Source organism: Rhinolophus hipposideros (assembly GCF_964194185.1).
Source record: "Rhinolophus hipposideros genome assembly, chromosome: 8".
Classification (NCBI taxonomy): domain Eukaryota; kingdom Metazoa; phylum Chordata; class Mammalia; order Chiroptera; family Rhinolophidae; genus Rhinolophus; species Rhinolophus hipposideros.
The window spans coordinates 25,889,827-25,904,296 of NC_138054.1; the positions used below are offsets into that span (position 1 = coordinate 25,889,827).

Consider the following 14,470-nt stretch of genomic DNA (forward strand, 5'->3'; position numbering starts at 1 on the left):
CAAGTAATTTTGGTGTTTTTGTGCTGATAATTACTATCATTTTGTCACTTCTAAATGTACAATGAAAGTAATTTATATTGCCTTCATTATTTTTCTTGTCTGTTTTTCCTGGGATGAGACCGGAATTAGGTTGCTTCTGTATCAAACTAAGTACTTTCCTTCTAAGATTTTCTTCGTTGATATTGGATGGCTGCCCGGCTGGACCTCACATATTTCTATCCATGTTCTATCCCCTGCCGGACTCTGCACAAACCCAGTATGTCGAGAGGACTGAGAGTATTTTGCAATCACAAGTGCCATTTACGCATTGATTATTGTTTTTGAGAGAGACCTAGGTCACCTCTCGGGGAGCTCAGGCAGCCTTTTGAAGCCTGCGCGTCTGCATCGCACGCCCGCGGCCCGGGAGACCAGCGCGTGGGCGGCGCGGCAGCCCGAGGCCCGCATCCCTAAGCTCGGGGTCGCTTCGGGCCCCTGAGGGCATGTGTGCTGTGCAGCTGTGACACGTATGGGGCGGTTCACGAGACTGAGGAAGTCAGCAATTTGTAGGGCCGAGGGCTGGAGCTTTGAAAGTGGCGGAGGAGGGAGCGGGATTTCCCCGCCTCCGTTCCGCACGGTCCAATCGCTTCGGCTTCTCCTTTTCTTGGCCGGCCAGCCCGGCCCCTAACCTGCTCGAACCCATTATGCTGCGGAGGCGGCCGGGTCGCTTTAAGGCCCTGCCGCGCCTGCGCTTTGGGCTTTCCTGACGCGGCCCGGCCGGACCCCGGAGGCACCCGCGGGCGGGCACACTCGGGGTCGCGTAGTGGTCGAGACAGTGGCGGCGCCGGGAGGCGTGGGTGCGGATCGGAGGCTGCCCTGAGCGGCTGAGTGAGCGTGGCGCTGGGGAGAGGACGCGGAGGGCGGCCCGCGGAGCCTGCAGCGGGGCCGAGGCGTAGAGACGCGGCGGCGCGGCTGCCGGCTGGATGGGAAGTTGATGTTTACAGCGGAGTCCACCCAACGTTTCCAAGGTGAGAGGCGCCGCGCCAGGCCGGGCAGGCCGCGAGCCCGGGTTCGGCGGGTGCACGCGGGGCCGAGTCGCTGCGAGGGGGCGCTGCCAGCAAACTTGAGGCGCGGGCTGGGCGGGCGCGTCCGGCCCCGCTGGGGCCTAAGTTCCCTGCAGCCGCCGCGGCCCGGGACCCCCTCCCTTGGGCGCTGGGGACGAAACGCGCGAGCCGGTCTTTCAGTGGAGTCCCAGGGAGGCGGAGGGGCCGGGCAGCTTCGGGGAGCCTTCCTCGTAAATCCTCTGGGGGCATCCTGGCCTTTCACCCCTGCCCTCGGGGCCCGAAGTCTGTTCCCGCCGGGTGACCTGGCGGGGCGAGACCGCCTGCCCCCCCTTGCAAAGTTAGTGTCTTTATTTGGCCTCCGGGATTCTGCGTCAGATCGCGTCTCCAGGCAGGTGATGGGCAAGCCAGGTGTGGCTACAGGACGCCCGGGGATGAATTTGGGGAGCGGTTGTACCCGTCACTGAATCACCTTCTGACTAGCGGGGCAAGCCTCAAATTAACCGCAAATTTCCGATGGGTTAGATTGTGGTGTTGGTGTTCGCTTTAGAGTTGCTGTGATTTCTTCGTGTTTGTCTGTCTTTTGGGCGTCGTAGATCAACTCAGCTGACATCCTTGCATCGAAGAGTTAACCAAAACTTTTGGGATGGTTCCTTCGCTTTGCTCTCATCCATTGCTGTTAGATGTGGTTTTGAAAAGCAGTGTTTTCTTGCAAAGATATCTTGTCTTTGGGTTACAGGGTTGAATAATAAACTCCTTTCTTTGCGGAAAGGAAGAAATCCAGTGCTTTATGAAGATCCAGAACAATTATCTGTCTGTAGTTTTTACCTCTGTTCTGGGCTGACACGTGTTAGTCGCTATTTCTGTGTTTTTACTTTGTTAGTAAACTTTCTGCAGTTTACCAGACACTCCTTTTCTGTTCTAAAATACTAGCTTTAAGGTCCCTGAGAACTTTGTGTCAAAGGAATTTTAGAAAACTTACTGAAGTATGATAGACAGAAAAAGTACACCATCCTAAGTATGCAGGTAATGAGTTTTTACTAAGTGTACCATCACAGATCAAGAAACTGAGCATTACTAAGTTGGGGTTTATACCCAGGGGTGGAATTGTTGCTTTGTGATTCATGTGAATGATGAAACTTTGGTATTAGGTACTGTTGAATATTTTCCCTAAGTGGTTGTAACCAATTACAGTTACCCCACATGCTTGCTGATGCTTGTCAGTTTTTAAAACTTTTACTCTTCTAATAGAGGTGCAGTAATGTATCATTGTAGTTTTATTTTGCATTTTCCTGAGGATTGCGGTTGAGTATCTTTTATTGGCCATTTATGTCTTTTTGTGTGTGTGAAGTGCCTGTTAAGTCTTTTTTTAATTGTAATTCTTTATTCTGGATATGAGTATTTCTGATATAGATATATATGTGTGTGTGTGTGTATATATATATATATACACATATACATATATGCATATATATATACATATATATATACATATATATATACAATCTTTTCCACTCTGTATCTTGCCTCTACTCTTTTAATGACCTTTAAAAATTTATTTATTTATTTATCAATTACAACTGACATTCAATATGATTTTACATTTGTTTCGGGTGAACAGCATAGTGGTTAGACGTTTATATGATTTACGAAGTGATCACCCAGTTAGTTTAGTACCCACCTGGCACTAAACATAGTTTTTTGATGAGTGGAAATTTTTAATTTTAATGAAATATACTTAATCTTTTTCTTTATGATTACTGCTTTTTGTGCCCTATTTAAGAAATTTATGCCTTGCCTAAGAATGTGAAGCTATTTTCCTGTGTTGCCTTACAGAAGATTTATTTTGTTTCACTTTTCACATTTAAGGTGTCCAATGTACGGTAAATTCCTGATGGATTGTAGGGGTCAAGATTTACTGTTTACCAAATGAATATCTATTTGACCCAGCAACATTTGTTGAAAATACCATCCTTGCCCCTCTGCAGCATGTGGCACTTTTTCAGGTGACTGTATAACTGTGGACCTGTTTCTGGATTCTCTAGTCTGTTTCATTGGCCTATTTGTTATTCTTGCACCAATATCACTGTATTAATTAATGTAACTTTAAAATAAGCCTTGATTATGTGGTAATATAAGGCCTTTAACGTTGCTCTTAAGATTGGTTAGTTTTTGGCTCTTAGCATTTCTATGTAAATTTCAGAATCTCTTTGTTCATTTCCACAAATTTTGGAAATGGAATTGAATCCATATATCAATTTGGAAAGAGTTGACAGCACTGTTGAGTTTTCCAATTGTGAACATGGTATATTCCTCCATTTATTTAAATCTTTGAAAAATTTTCTCAGTAATGTTTTGTAGTTTTCTGTGTAAAAGTCTTGCATACTTTGTGTTATTTGTTAGGTGTTTGATATTGTTTGATGTTATTATAAATGATATTTTAAAACATTTGTGACCGGTATATAGAGCTACAACTAATTTTTTGGGGGTGAGGGCTCTGGGATTATTTTAAAACAAATCCCAGTCATTTCATCAATAAATCTTAAATCTTTAATCTTCATTTAGAGCCTAGTCCAAATACGTCTTGTATGTTCTAGTCTCCCAAGGTGGTTTTTTTTTAATTTTATTTTTATTATTAATTTTTTTATGGTATCACCAGTGTCTAGGACCAATTCAAGATTTAGAGAGTGTTTAGTATATTGACAGTCACTGTGTGAGGCTCTAGGGATACAATGGTGATTAAGATGCTGCCCCTTCCCTTAAGGAACTTAAAGGGAAGGGTGGTAGAAATTCAAGAAAAGACCTTTTTCCTCCACTAAGAAAAATGCTATGATGAAAATTGGTATGGCTGCATGCAAAGGGGGCATTTAAATCAAACCGGCGGTAGGTAACACACCCGACTCCCAGTGTTCTGAGAGCTGGGCAGAGGAAGTGGTCTGTGGGTGGAGGCAACTATTCACGATACATACAGTAGTCCCCCCATTTATTTAGGTCTTTTACCTATTTCAAAGACCTAAATAAATGGGGGGACTACTGTATGTATTGTGAATAGTCCCCCCATTGGATACCTTCCAAGACCCCCCAGTGGATGCCTGAAACCACAGATAGTACCAAATCCTGTATAGTACATGCCATGTTTTTTCCCATACACACATACCTTCTCACTTAAAGGAAACACTTTACAGCTTCTCTTTGGCATGTCTGAATCGCCAGCATCACTACTCTCGCACTGTGGGGTCACTAGTAAATGCAACGAGGGTTACTTGGACACTAGCACTGTGATACACCCTCAGTTGATCTGATAAGTGAGATGGCCCCTAAGTGACTAATGGTCGGGGAGCATGTATACATACACATATACATATAGCTTGGATAAGCTAGAGAAAGGGATGATGCGTATCCCGGGCAGGATGGAATTGACAGAGTAGGATGGTGCAGTATTTCATCATGCGACTCAGAATGGTGTGCAATTTAAAACTTATGAATTATATATTTCTGGAATTTTCCATTTAATATTTTCAGACCGCAGTTGATTGCAGGTGACTGAAACTGTAAAAGTGGATAAGGAGGGACTACTGTACTTCTGCTTAATCCCTTGGCTTTCAGCCTTAAACATTACTCCACTCTTCTCTTCTTGAGTCTGGAGTTGCTCTAAGTCAGCGTTTCCAGAAATTAAATTTATGAGAGAATGTGAATGGTGGGGAAACTGGAGGGTCTGTATACAGACTCTGTACAGACTTGAAACCACTAACGTGTTTGTCAGTCCCCTTCCGCTCCCCCACTGACCATATACCTGGAATATCCCAAGTGCTGAGTTTTACTGGGGTTCTGTCCGTGAGGCAAATCCCTTACCATGTTTCCTTTTGCAGGCCTGTAGATTTAGCTTCCCTCCTCTATTTAGTTACATATTCCTGCATTTCTTGTCTTGTTTCATGGAGGCCATATCTTCTTATCTGTCTGAGAATGTTAAAGGTAGTTTCTTTAAGCCTTCTTTTCCTTATGTAGTTTGTTTCCTCCAAAGTTACTTTTTTTCCCCCGCCTGTTTGGCATTGTCTCAGCAGAAGACTTCCTCAACATCTGGTAATTCTCGGTTGTTTCCTCATGATTGAGAGTCGGTGACTAAAAGCTGATTGGAAGCCCTGAGTTTATAGGTGGGGCTTATTGATTTACAGTTTTACTCTGTAATCTAGAATCTAAAACAGTGGTTCTCAACTTTGGCTGCACATTAAAATCACATGGAGCTTTAAAGTGTGCGCACACACACACACACACACACTACTAGACCAAATACATTAAAATCTCTGGGGGTAGGACCTAGATAGCAATAATTAAAAAAAAAAAATTAGGTGTAATTGCATACAGTAAAATACAGATTTTAAGTATATAGTTTGATTTTGCCATGTAGACACCTGTGTAAGTAACACAAGATACAAAGCATTGTGAAAACCCTAGAAAATTCCTTTGTATCCCTTCTATATTCCCACTCCCAGCCCAGAGGCAACTACTATATTCTGATTTCTATTGCCATACATATTAGCATCAGTAATTTCTAAAGCTGCCCAGTGCATGGCTAAGATTGCAACCATTGATTTGGATGGACTGTTGGAGATTATTTCAAAGTCTTTCCTTTTGTCCTGGTCAGATTTCTCAGAGCATATCTTCTAGGTTTTTGCTTAGAGAGCAGGGTTCTGGTTACCAGTGATCCGGGAACTCAGGAATAGAGGGTTGTGTAATGAGCCATAGAGCATTTGGTATATAGGATCACATAATTTTCCTCTTTTTGTTAGGATACCCGTGTCTGTTCCATCATTTATGGTTTACCCTCTTGAGAGAATAAATCCCCAATCAGCTGCTGCATTGAGGATTGCTGGGCCACCCAGCAACTTGGAGGAAAAATGGGGTCTAGGTTTCTAAGTTTTCACCTGATCGTTTCTTACTTTAGTTCCCTCCTACCATCTGCTGTTCTGACAGTTCCTGAGCCTTTTGAGGATTCTGCAGTGTAAATAGGGTTTGTTCTTCCTGGTCAGCACTGCTGACTTGTAAATTGCCTGTCTTTCACTACGTCCGTAAGTTACCACTCATCCAGCTTCCAAAATTGTGTTGCTGTTGTCTCTTTTTCCATTCTCTCTGTACTTATGGTTTGTTCTAAAAACAGAACAAAACAACACAAAACGTTTTTCTTTATGCTTGTTTTAGAGTTTTAGGAGGGAGCACAGTTAGATGAGTGTGTCAATCTGATATCTTAGCCTGGAAGTCCATCATCTGCTTTCCATTATTCAAAAATGTGTTGCCATTTGACCTCTACTGTTGTCTCCTCCTTGGTGGGTTATAGCTTTTAAATTTCTTTACTGTTATCTAAATAGAGTGTTAGGAGGGAGAGCACTAAATATTGGATCAAACTGTCATTTCTCTAGAAGTCTCAAAATTCTTTTGAGAAGTACTCATTGTCTTAGAATCTTACAATCTCAGAATTGGACATTATTTTAAAGATAAACCAGCCTATTGAGCTATTTGATACTTTCTGTAGTGAGAAACGCATCGTAAAGAGATGTGTGACTAGAGAAACTGATTGGGCTGTGGATCACTGCAGGGGGTCTGGAAATCCCTATGTGCATTAAACATTTAATATTGAATGAATAAATAGTAGATTTGCATATTTGTAACATAAAAATTATTAAAAGGTCATGTGGTTTTGTCATTTCAATCAATAATACTTAAATCCAACTATGGTCATAGGAGGAGATATACTCAGAATTTTTTATTTTGAAAAAAGATTCTGTACCAGGAAAAATTGAAAACTATTGTTAAAGATAAAGTTGTCGAGCTCTTAGTTTGTAGTTACCATAAAACAATTCGTTAGAACCACCCACTAAAGCGTCTATGTTAAGCTCCTATAATTGGTTTGTTAACTGCTTTTCACTCTTTATTTTCTTTAAAACACTAGGTTTCCAAATGCACTTTGAGACAGTTTTTACCATAAAGTTCATAATGAAATGAAATATTCTTAATATAATCTTTATAAAATTTATAAAATTTAATGTGTTTACCATTAAATTATGTCCTTTTCTGGGTTAAAAATTTCCTTTTTCATATGAAATGTGTAATGCTAGGTTGGTCTTCTTTGTTTATTTTCTATAATGTCCTTACTTGGCAAAATAGGAAACTGTTATATCTCTGTGTTGCTCTTCAAGTTAATTTTTGACAAGTTTTATAAAATACAAACTTATCACCGCACACTGTTCTCACTAGCCTTATTGCTCCTCCACCAATTAATTATTTTACTTTTATGTTTGCAGATAAAATTCAAAATATCAATCAAAAATAACTGGTATTTATTACTATCTATCTTGGTGGTAGGGTAGTCCTTCCTCATGAAACATGGAGTTAATTGTGTTTTGCGGCTAGAACGTGTTGACTGTGGCCCCCTATGCTTGTTTAGAAAGGCTCATCCCATGTCTCATTATTGCAGGTTGCTTGGTGTGTGTATCTCTTTATTTCTAGCTGTTTATTACTGTATCCTGTTCTTCAAAAGAGCTGTCCCTGCCTGTGCTATTTGCAGTTTATCCTTTAAGTGGCCTTAGACAATGTGGTTTTAGTGCTTGTTAATTGCTCTTTTTATTGATCCGCTCCTCACAGTTGTGCTCTGAAACGTGTTCCCTAAAGCTGGCTAAACTGACTATTATTATCTGTGTCATCATTGTTGGTTTTGCTATTCAGTGTCTTCAGTTCATGATTAGGGCTCTCTCTTTAGGGAACTGCTAACTCCTGGCTTTATTATGGATCATTGCTCTTTTTGTTTTTTACAGGAAAGTGTAAGCACTGACACAGAAGTGAAGATGGGGATATTATCTTATCTTTGAGTTGGTGCTTAAATGATTAGGTGCTGTCTTCTTTGGCCTGGCACAGCTCTTTTGCTATGCCAAAAATGAATCTCGTATTCTTATAAATTATGTAATTAAGTTTGTTAGAACAGTGTTTTATCCAGATACTGGATAAAAGTATAGTTTTAATGAACAATTGTATAATATATTTTAATGAGATACATAAGAGAAAGATAGAAGAAAAATTTAATATCTTTTGGTATTCCAGAAATCAGGATAGTTGAGAAGACTGAGTCAGAATTTGATGGTGAGAAGATAGACTGTGAAGTAAATTGAGAATGAGTTTTAGGGAATAAGGCCATGAAAAATGTAATGCCTTTGAATGTTTATTTGAAATACATGAGCACAAAGTTAAAGCCTCGACTGCATTTTTGAAAATGTGGAGAAGCTTCTTTTCTACTGCCAGAAGAACAAAGTTATAAAGGTGATCAAGCATGATCTGTATTTACATTTAACATACAGATCAGAAAAATGAGTCAGTAAGTGATCTAGAAATTTAATGAAGTTATAAACATTGTCAATAAGTCATTAAGAACCATAAAAGATAACATATTTAGCATCTTCTGTGTGTCAAGCATAATGATGGTGTTGGGAAGATAATGGTGATCTATTCTACGTAGACCAAATCCTTGCTCTCACAAAATACAAACCAGGGGAAGACACAATTGATATATTCCTGTTTCTGAGTGAGGTGATAATTTTTTAAAAAAGTAATTTAGTGATGAATTTCTTAACACTTGATGCTTTTTATAACTACTAAGGGAGAATGCTGAGTGAAGTAAAAGTTTTAAATCTTAATATTTGCCCTAAAATTTTTTGACGTGAAATTTACACATAGTGAAATGCACAGAATTTAACTATACAATTGAGGTTTTTAAAAAAGGAGGGCGCTGCTCACAGTGGCCCATGCCGGGATTGAACCGCCAACCTTGGTGTTATTAGCATCGTGTTCTAACTGAGCTAACCTGCCACCCCCTGAAATAATTCTGATACATGTATAAAGCTGTGTGAATTTCTCCCTTTCTCTCTCAATAATCCCTCATGGTACCTTTAGTCAATCCCTATTGTTCTGGTATCTTTTACCACAGATTAGTTTTTCTTGCTCTTGCACTTCACATAAATAGAATAATACAGTACGTATTCTTTTCTGTCTGGCTTCTTTTGTTTAATGTAACATTTTTGAAATTCATCTTTTTTTTTTTTTTTTTGTTGAGAGCCCAGTGGCCTATGTGGGAATCGAACCGGCAGCCTTCGGAGTTAGGAGCATGGAGCTCTAACCGCCTGAGCTACCGGGCCGGCCCATCTTTGTCTCTCATATCAGTAGTTTTTTAAATTGATGAGTAGTAATGCATTGTATAACCTACACTATTTATCCATTCTCCTGCTTGGTTACTACCAAAAAGCTGTTAGGAACAATTGGCTACTAGTCTTTACATAGACAGACGTTTTTGTTTTCTCTTGTATAAATAACTAGGGGTGGAATTACTGCGTCATAGGGCAGATGTGTATGTAACTTTAGGAAACACTGCAAAACAGTATTGCCAAGTGGTTATATCATTTTACATTCCAACCAGCAGTATATGAAAGGTCTACTTGATTGACAAATCAGAATTGACTTTCAGAAAGATTATTCCGGTGCAGTGGATACAAGACTTGAAATGGGGAAAGCACACAACACAGAAAAGTAACACAGTTGAAAATTGATAGATTCCTGTTCTAATTGATGGGAATTGATAGGGAGGGAGAGAATCTTTTGGATTCTAGAGCTGTGGTATGTGGGGCGAGGATAAGGGAGGAGGTCAGTTGACCCCGGTATATCTGCCATGGGCTGCTGGATATTGGTGTGTCAATCATTAATAGAGGGAACACAGTGGAAAGGTAAATTTTAGAGGGGAAGAAAGTAATAATTCTGTTTTGTTTGTAAGTAGTAATTGGGGTAAAAGGAATTAAGTGAGATAACTCGGGAAGTGTGTGTAGTGAGGAGACAGCTCAAGCTGGAATTAAAACTTTAGGGGCCATTGACGTTTAAGGAATGAGCTGTTGAAGAGTAGTCTGCAAAGGAACAGAACAAGTAACCTCTACAGAAGGAAAACCAGGTGATTTAATAGGAGCTGAAAGAAGGGAACTTTGAAGAAGGGATGGATTTAAATGGTAATGTGAGTAAAAGTAAGTACAGTATTTTTGGAGGTTAATTTTTAAAAATATCTGTTAAAATATCTTATTGGACCCAGCAGTTCCACTTTATGGAATAACTCCTAGAGAAACACGTGTGGAAAGATGTGTTTAGAGGTGTTTGTAGTATATAATAGTAAAAAATTGAAAACAACCCAAGTATACATCAGTAAAGGATCGTCTGGGTAAAATGGTGCACTCATGATAGAAGGCTATGCAGCTAATGGAATATCTCACACACGCACGCACACACACACACACACACACACACACACAGTATTAGTTTCCCACAGCTGCTATAACAAATTAACACACACTTTGTGGCTTAAAACACAAATTTAGTCTCTTATAGTTACGGAGGCCAGAAGTCCAAAATGTTTTCATTGAACTAAAGCCAAAGCATTGGCAGGGCTAGTTCCTCGGATAGAATCTGTTTCCTTGCCTTTTCCAGCTGTTAGACTTGCATTTCTTGTGTTCCTTGCATTGTATTCCTCCTATTGCATTCCTTGGCACCTTCTACGGTCTTCAAGGCCAACTGCCTTCTTCAAGGCCAACTGCCTGCGTAGCATCTGCAGATGGGCCCAACCCAGGTAATTCAGGATGACCTCCTCATTACAAGATCCTTAACTTAATCGCACCTGCCAAATCCCTTTTGTCATTTAAGGTAACATTCACAGGTTCCCTGTACTATGAGAAGCTCTTAGAGGCCATTAATCAGGCTACCACATAATCCTAACAAGGACAGAAGATCAAGGGTCATTAAGTTAAAAAATTCTCAAAGAAATATGTATATATGATCTAATATTTGTTAAAAAATGTATATATATATCCATATGTTAGTATATGTATAGCAAAGAAATCTTGTTGACTATATACATACTGTGCTAACTAACAGTGGCTGTCTTTGAGAGTGGGATTACAGAGTACTTTACACTTTCCACTTTTTTTTGAGATATTTCAATTCTGAAAATGTATTTCTAATCAGAAAAACAAAATAAATAGAGTATTGTTCTGGGTCCCACATTGCAGAGAGATCAAGTAAGATAAGGGACTGTAAGGTATTCCCTGGATTTACCAACGAAGAGAGTCTTAGTGAACGACTTTGGGTAGTTTCAATAAAATGGTATGATTGATTGCAGTGAAAAAGTGGGAAGTGAGGAAGGGAAGAGTGGACGCTAAACATCTTTCCAGTTGCTTAGCTATGGGAGTGGCAGGATGCTGTGGGGGGGGGGGACGGGGGATAGGGGCGTGGGGAGGGTGTCAGATCCAGTGAGATTTATAAATATGGCAGAGCAGCATTTTTGAGTGCAGACACTGGGAAGAAAGAAATAGCCTGAGTTCCAGGTTTAATTCAAAGAGCCTGGGGCTTGGGATTTTCTGACTTTAGACAGAAGACCCATTTGCCTGTGGCAGGTGAGAGCTAGAGAGTGTGTGGATATGGGTAGTAGTTAAGCTTATAACATTTAAGCTTTCTTTGATATTATTGGATTAAAAAAAACCTCTTGTAATCTTAAATGATTCTTTGGCATTTCCTGAAAGTCTAAAGTTATTGTATAATTTTGTAAATTTAGTCATGCTAATATATTCTCATTGTATTGATTTGTCCCAGAAACTTCTGATTGTTTCTGTAGCCTAGTATATGAGGTTCAGGGAATTAAGTTTTCTAATACAACATTTAGGGGATTTTTTTTCCCTGTCATTGAAACTGTTTATTTAAAAAAATCTGATATAAGTTTGTATTAATTTTCTTTTTACTCTAGAATATTAGAACAGGAAAGCATTAGAGATGTCATTTACTCCAGGCTTTTTTCAAGTTTCTGACAAGGAAACCAAGGTTTAAATGATTTAAATAACTAGTGAAAGCCCTACACATCTTAGTAGAACATGGTACTTTTACCTTGCTAAGATGCTGAGGACCTTTTTAAAAATTATTATTTCACTGATGCTATATTTGCCAAGATTTCCTGATTTTTCATATATCCTTCTATCCAATTTTGATTAACAGATATTTCCCCCTCATAATTTCATCATTCTTCTTTGCCAGTGTCAGTGTGATTAAGTTAATTGAAATGACTAGCATTAAAATTGAATTTTTAGGCTTTTGCCATGATGTGTGCACTATTTACTCATTTGGAGAATTATGTTAAAGATTCTTATTGCCATTTTAGAATTTTACAAAACAGTGGTAATTCATTTTTATTTCATATTGTGTATGGAGTGAAACTCCTTTACGCTTCTTGACGCAGTGTTTGATATATTGTGCATGCTAAATAAAAAATTCATGTAATATGTGACATATTTTCAGAGGTACTTGTTCTGAATTTGTGCTTTTTTTCAGATTAGATTGAGACTTAGGGAAACAGGTATTTTATAGTACACTTGCTGCTGACAGGAAAAATTGTGACTGCAGATATGCCTTTTTTAAAAAAAAACAATTTTGTGTTTGTTTGTAACAATGGAAGGTTGAGGTCAGGGAACAGGCTTAGCTCCTTACCCATGAACTTGAACACCTTAGCTATAGCAATTTTAGGTACAGCTCAAATGATGAAATTTTAGTTATTGAGTGCTCTTATTTATTGTATTTTAGATAATATTTTCTCCTCTCAGTTTTAATACAAAGGTATTTGTGGGGAAATTACATCAATAACTTGGTAATATAATAAAATATTTCACATGATAACAATTGCCCCTTTTATAAAGGAAAACGACTTTGGTTTTTGTTGAGAATCTAGTAAAATTCTGTATTGCAAATAATTTGATTATGGTAAGAACTGATGGCCAGAAAAAAAACACTGGCATTTTGCTTGGTCCTATTCCTTGTTATTTAACTTTCCTGGGTCTGTTTCTTTATCAGAAAAATGTATGTATGAGGAATTATATGGTCTACCTCATAAAGTTGCTGTTTGATGCATTGTATGTGCTTAAAGATACTGATTATATTCTTTGGATGGCTTAGGTTGGCCAAGTAGCAGGAGAGATTGTAGGTTTGTATAATTTTTTTTATGCATTGTGTTTTGTGAAGTGTATAGTATTAAATAAGACATCACTTTTTAGCATGAACAAACCTTAATTCAGATTCATAGTTCATGGTAATTTTTGTTACTTGATCAAGGTGGTTTAAAGGGTCACTATTTCTTCTTAAGAAATAAGTGTAACCTAGCAATGAATATACTGAATGTATTAACATGAAAAATCTTTCAATACTGGGAAGTAAATGAAATGGCCAATTTTCAATAAAATTGAACTTGTACAGCTCTTAGGGATCAAAAGCCAAATGAATGCTACTTTCTCAAGGTAATTGTGTGCTGTATCTAGTACAGTGTTGGATATCTCAAACATGTAAAATGATAAAGCTGAATAGTACCGCATTTACATGAAATGTTTCAGTCAGATATCATGTAAATATCAGTAATACTCAGATGTTTTGAAAGGGTTGGAAAATTATGTACGTGTGTATGTGTGATAACTGTGTATGTAGTTTAAGGTATTTCTGAACTGTGGCAGTCCAGTAGAATTAAGGGAATTTAGTTAGCTAGAGAGCAATGCATGTGATACCCTTTAGTAAAGTTCTTGAAGTAAATATAAATACAGATTTCCAATTATTAAACCCTAAACTCATACTATTGGAGCATTAATATAAAAAATTAGCAACAAAACTGGTATTTTATATTTAAATGTATATTTATATATAAAGTCAGGGAAATGTGAAATGTTTCTCCAGAACTGTTATACAGATCTGTTTACATTTTATATAAAAATTATGAGGTTTTTGTTGATATTCTTGAGACTTTTTTTAATACTACTGTTATAAATGGATTAAGAAAAGATTAAGTACAGTCTGTAATAGGCTGTTTTCAAAGGAGGTAGGAATTTCCATGTGATATGTTGACAGTTTTATTTTCAAATATAATTTCCATCTCAATATTTTAGTTAATTGAATTTCTTAAATAGGTAATCAGATTGGTTATGGGCAGGCCCTGTTGGTCTGTCAAATCAAATCTTCAGGGTCATGACATGTTCTGATGTGCTTGCTGTGTTTTTGCTTTTATGTTATACAGTTAGTTTTAGCTCACCTTTCTTTCAGTGATTTACACTTGTCAGGACGTTTTTGTTTTAGGACCGAATGTTTAATGTCCTGGCTGCCTCATTTATTAGCTAATGGATCTTGGGCAAGTTGTTTAACCTCTCTAAACTTCAGTAAAATATATCTCAGGATTATTGTGCGAATTAAATAAGAATGAATGTAAATCTTTTCACAATGCCTGGTACATAGTAAAACATATAGTAGATGATGATTGTAGCAACAACAATAGCATATCAATCATTGTATACAAGTTTTGACTTTCTGAAATTTAGCTTTAGAGGTGGGAAGGATCAGAG

The 14,470-nt window shown here is 38.4% G+C and overlaps 1 protein-coding gene across 3 annotated transcripts in view; it reads left to right on the top strand.

Moving 5' to 3' along the window:
• The first annotated feature begins 326 nt into the window (after positions 1–326).
• Positions 327–14,470, top strand: part of EVI5 (ecotropic viral integration site 5) — a 223,736-nt gene continuing 209,592 nt past the window's right edge. For all 3 annotated transcript variants that reach the window (XM_081056253.1, XM_081056254.1, XM_081056255.1), the window contains exon 1: positions 327–1,004. The gene's annotated coding sequence lies outside the window, so the exon portion shown is untranslated. The remainder of the gene's footprint in view (positions 1,005–14,470) is intronic.